Genomic DNA, 5768 nt, shown 5'->3' with positions numbered 1-5768 from the left:
GAAGGAAGGAAGGAAGGAAGGAAGGAAGGAAGGAAGGAAGGAAGGAAAAAGGTTATGGAGTACATAAAAATGGAAGCAAAGCATGGAATTTACTTAAGAGAAGACCCCTCCCTCTCCTTGTTGCCACTAATGTCATTGGCTCAACTACTATTTGGCATTGGATGGACCTGAGATGATTTTAAGTGATTGTTATAGTCAATAGATTAGCTGATGCTGACTGACAGCCAGGAATGACAGGAGATACTGGAATGCTGAAGAGAGTGCTGGATTCATTCCTTCTTTCTATTATCCCTTCCCCCACCCCCAACTTCCTGATTTAATACAAGAATTAAGGTCATAGGCAGCAGTCTGAGGATTTGTATTGTGTCCTCTACTGTTGGGGAAACTGGAAACAATGGTGGACCATATTGAATCATAGTTGTTTTTCTTTTCTTGTAGTCCCATGAGTAACTTGGGGAAGGAAAGGGAAGAAGTACAAGGATAGACTTCCAGGTGATACTTGGGCACTTTCAAGTGGAACATATCATTCTAACAGTGACCATAACATTTCCCTGCTCAGAAACTTCAGTTGTTTCCTATTGCCTTTAGGATCAAATGAAACACCATTAAGTAAAGCGCTTTGCTAACTTTAAAGCTCTCTATAAATGCTAGTTATTGCTATTGCCATTGTCAGTTGTCATTGTTAAAATGTAAGCTCCTGTGTTTGTCATTTAAAACCCTTTACAATTTAGTTGCAGCCCATCTTTCTATATAACTTTCACATTACTACTGTCCCTCACCAACTATACATTCCAACCAAACTTCCCTACTGGTTCCTCCCTTTCCGTACACAACATTCCATCTCCTGTTGTACCCTTGAATGAGTTGGAATGCTGTCCTTCCTCACCTATACTTCTTGGAATTTCTAGCCCCCTTCAATGCTCAATTCAAATGCTACTTCTCACATCATACCTTCCATGAAGTCCCCATTTTCTCAACCTTTACCCTCTCAAAGTTACTTTCTTTTTTCTTTGTATTTATTTTAAAGTGTGGTATAGGGCAGGGATGTGAAACTCATGGCATGCATAGCTAAACCAAATTAAAATGTAATTGGGAGAGCAGCTAGGTGGCACAGTGGACAGAGCACCAGCTCTGGCGTCAGTTCTCTAAGCCTATAAATTGTAGAGAAGGTGTCTATTTTCATGGATAAATGGAATTCTCCATACCAATAGTATCACAAGTATAGCCCCTCTCCCCTATGTGGTATCCCGCTAGGACAAATGCTTAAGCTCTTTGAGAGAAGAGACTTTATTGTTTTTTCTTTCTATCCACAGTGTCTTACACATAGTAGGGATCTATTTGTTGAATCAAGCAGTTACTAGGCGTCTGCTGTGTTGGCAGAGGATTGTTGTGGAGTGGGTGATAGCCGCTACCTCGTGAAGCTTGTGCTCTAATAAAATAGCAATGCGTGCTTTAATACTTCAAGGGTCTATGAATCAATCAATACTCCTCCTCTCATGCAAACCTTTCTAGCAGTGGGAGCTGCATGGGTTAGATTTCTGATTTGTGTAGATTAAAATTTCCTAACAATCAGAGTTCTCCAAAACGAGAATGGGCTAGTTGGGGAGGTCTTTAAACAGATACTTAGGTATGCTGTAGACTGACGAGATTCCTGTTCACACATGGTCTGGGTTTGATGTCTCTGAGAACCCTTCCAAAAGTGAGATTCTGTGACTTTCTTTTTTTGAGAGTCTTCAAGAATGTCTGTGGCTGAAAAAGTCATTACCCTGAGGCCAACCCAGAGATTCTTCCTGAGGTCCAAATCTAAATACATGTTCCTAGGATTAATTTAATACTTTGACATATACAAAGCAGTATTTTCCAGTGAGGTAGGTAGTACAAGTATTATTACTCCCATTTTAAAGATGAGTAAACTGAGGCACAGAAAGAAAGATGAAATAACTACCAGGGATACATAGCTGGCCAGAGTCTGTCCAAATTCTGAGTCTAACTGAAGAGGTTTTGGTGTTCTCAGACCCCAAGAATGCCAAGGCAGAGTTGCCTGGAATGAATTCACACGGTCAAGCCATCTTTCAGTCAAGAGGCAGTTTATCATAGAATAACATAAGCCAACAGAAGCAGGCAAGGGTCCTTATGGAACCTGCAAGAAACTGAGGATGGTGCTGGGCTTTATATGGAAAAGGGGCACGGGAAAGGAAAGCCAGGGATACTGATTAGGTAATCTAAGGGTCCAGGTGTCTTTGGGAGCTATGGATGGGAAAGTATAGGGGGTATACCAGACATTGAGAAAGAAAAGACAGGGTTTTTGTTTTCTTATTTAGCTACTAGAGGCATATCCCTTGGGCAAGCATCGGAGACAGGTTCCTTGGGCAGGCACCTAGAGAAAGAGTCCTTGGGTCAGTATTCCTGTCTGTCATGATAAGGGAACTATACAGAATTAGGCCTGCAACAAGGGAAAATTTTCTCACAGTGCGGGGCAGGGGAGAGTTGGGTTACTTTCAGAGACATGGTCTTAGGGCTTTTGGGGATCCAGGTCCCACCTTCCTATCATATCTCTAAGCCAAATATTTTTTTTAATTTGCTTTTTTATTGCATCGTGCTTTCAAGGACATATCCCCATTTCTCTGATTTTTTCTAATGTAGGTAGCTCTCAAGATCTTGCCAAGATCTGAAATTCTCTGATTCTATGACATGCAGCCCAAGATTCTAGAACCGTGTGTCTTGAATGCCACTACAGGACTCAAGGGGAGCATATGTGGTATGTTTTCTGTACACCAAAGCCCAAGAGGGACAGAGTGAGGAACAAGAGAAGTTTGGAGAAGGATCTCTTCTTGAGGATTCTTCTCTGGTGGTATCATCCTTGTAGACATGATAGGGTATGTTGACCCCGACCTAGGAAAAGAGGATAGAATGAAAGAGATTGAGTCTGGCCAGATTGGAGAGGATTAATACAGAGAAGCAGGTAAGACCAGTGAAATTCCCAAGAAAGGAAGAAAGAAAGAAGAACTGTTAAAGGTTGGGGTTTAGCAAGTAAACTTGAACAAGGAAGGGTCAGAGAGAGAAAGAGAGAGAGAGAGAGAGAGAGAGAGAGAGAGAGAGAGACAGAGAGACAGAGAGAGAGACAGAGAGACAGAGAGACAGAGAGACAGAGAGAGAGAGACAGAGATACTGAGAGAGAGAGACACTGAGAGAGAAACAGAGACAGGCAGATAGACTGAGAGAGAAACAGAGAGAGAGAGACAGAGACCGAGAGATAGACAGAGAAAGGAAAGATAGAGAAAGAAAGGCAAGAAAGTGATCCTAGCCTATGGTAATGTCTCCTTCCTCTAAATGCTCGTGAGTTCTTTTCGGTGGAATTCATTTGACGATTAGTCACATATGGCCTTGCAACATCTCTTCTGTTGTCTGAATTATTCAAATCTTTCACCATCATTTGACTAGTCACATGTTGGTGCCTTATTTCCCCATCTAAAGGCTAGGTGACCCTGGAACATAGTCGTTGCCTCCTTCTGGATCCTCAGAACACCTAGCGCACAAAAGGTAATCAAAAAACATACGCAACTTAGGGGCGGCCAGGTGGCTCACTGAGTAAGAGCACTGGCCCCAGTGTCAGGATGACCTGGGGGATTGAATCCAGACTCAGATACTTAGCACCACACCCAGAAATGACTGGCTATGTAAATTTGAGCAAGTTACTTAACCCCAACTGCTTAAAAAAATCTATCTATCTATCTATCTATCTATCTATCTATCTATCTATCTATCTGTCTGTCTGTCTGTCTGTCTGTCTGTCTGTCTGTCTGTCTGTCTATCTATCTATCTATCTATCTATCTATGCAACTTGAAAGAGGAATGAGAGTAAAGCAAGGTCCCCAATGGGGAATGGGATGTGCTAATGTGAGATACTTTGTAGCACTTGTTCCCAGGAAGGACAAAAGTACAAATTCAGGGCTAGCTTGTCTGCTTTATCACTTGATTCAATCCTATGTTCCCACCTCTGAAGTTCTAAGATTATAGATCTCGAGCTGGAAAAGACTTTGGATCTCTCTAAGTTCAACACCTTCATTTCATGGATAAGTAAACTGAGGCCCAGAGAAATTAAGTGACATTTGGCCCAAGGTCACATAGCTAGTAAATGTCTGAGGCTGGGTTTGAATCTGGGTCTTTCTGACTCCAAGTCTGGCACTATCCACTAGATCATTGTTCCCCTCAAGTTGTTTCTTTTAAGCCACCATTATCTCCAGAAAGATTTTCCTTACCCAACTACCCAGGTGAAAATGATCTGTTCCTCCTTGCACTTGTATATGGATTTTACCTTCTTACAATATCATAGTCACTGTGTATTTAACTACCCTACCTACCCCCCCCTTTCCTCCCCCCTCTCCATTTAGATTTTAAGCTCCTTGGGATTAGTATTTGTCATAGCTATCTTGCCATTCCACTTCTAGCAGCCTCCCCTTCCATGCCAAACTAGCTTTTTTTGTGGCTCACTCTCTCCCTGCTCCCTCCTCTGGCTGTGGCATTCCCAGCAATGACTTTGCAGTGTTCTGGGTTCTCCTTCCACTGATATTCTGGAGTCCATTGTGTTTCTGTTTCTTGCTTTTTTTCTACTAGTACGTATTTTTGCGCTTGCCCCCTGGCCAAAAGTGATAGTTAAGATTCCAATGCAATTCGGGGTTGGTGAAGATTACAGCAAGACCAGTGACTGCCACTGGATGTAGCAGTCAGGTAACTGATGTTTATTTATGTGTCCTACTATGTGTCAGGCACTGTGCTAAGCGATTGGGATACAAAGAAAGGAAAAATAGCAACAGTCATATAATAATTAAGAAATTTTAAAATAAGTAACATGTTATTTTATTAAGTAATAAGTAATCTTAATAACTAATTAAGAAATTAAAATGTAGCAATTAAAAGTTCATTGATGAACCTGGAGAGAATAGTGGACAGCCAGATTGTGAGGTATTGAGAAATAAATTGGGAGGGTTCCAGTTTCAATCCAATGTTTTTCCCAGTATGCAGTGCTGTCTCTCAAAACAACTCTCTCCAACTAGATTCTCTTTAAGCAAAATCTCTGTATACCTGATTATAAGTATATTTTTCGTTTCGAGGCTTCTTTTTATCTTACAACACTGGAGTGTAAGAGCAGTTAATACAATGTCAAATCATGGGGGGATATAACAGTTTAAAATTTGTGAATTATAATTTCTTGTTTCTGCTCTAATGGCAAAGAGTCCCAAGGGCCACTCCAGTAAAAACCAAACAAAATCAAACTACAAAGACCGACAGACACACAGACAGACCATTCATTGCTAAGGCGTCCGATCACTGGCCCCTTCTGGTTGAGATGGCTAAGTGTGCACTGTTCCCCATAATTCCACAACCTCCTTCTACGCACAGGGTTGGTGGCTGGTGCTGCCATGATCAAAGGGCCGGGTTCTGTCCTGGGACTCTTGGGGGAAGAGGGTGAGCTGGGTGCCAGGATGTTAGAGAAGAAGGGGCAGTCTGCTTATCCTGTCCTTTTCAGTCTTTCTATCCGCCTGCCTCTAGTAAGAGAATAGCTCTTGTATAGTAGCAGATTTGTTTATTTTGGTAATGATGATTTCTAATAACATGTTTCTGCTTCTCCCTTGATGCGCCTTTGCTCATTTTGAAACTAGAACTGACCAAACTTCCAGGAAGCTTACGTTAGGTCAGTGGCCCAGCTCACTGGCTTGTGGGCGAAAGTAGAAGTCAGCGGACCACAGACTTCCTTATCTCTGTTTCAG

Source organism: Petaurus breviceps, unplaced genomic scaffold (assembly GCF_028583685.1).
Source record: "Petaurus breviceps papuanus isolate PSGF00001 unplaced genomic scaffold, PetGlider_PUasm1.0 90633, whole genome shotgun sequence".
NCBI classification, from domain to species: Eukaryota; Metazoa; Chordata; class Mammalia; order Diprotodontia; family Petauridae; genus Petaurus; species Petaurus breviceps.
Note: the sequence above shows the minus strand (reverse complement) of the source record.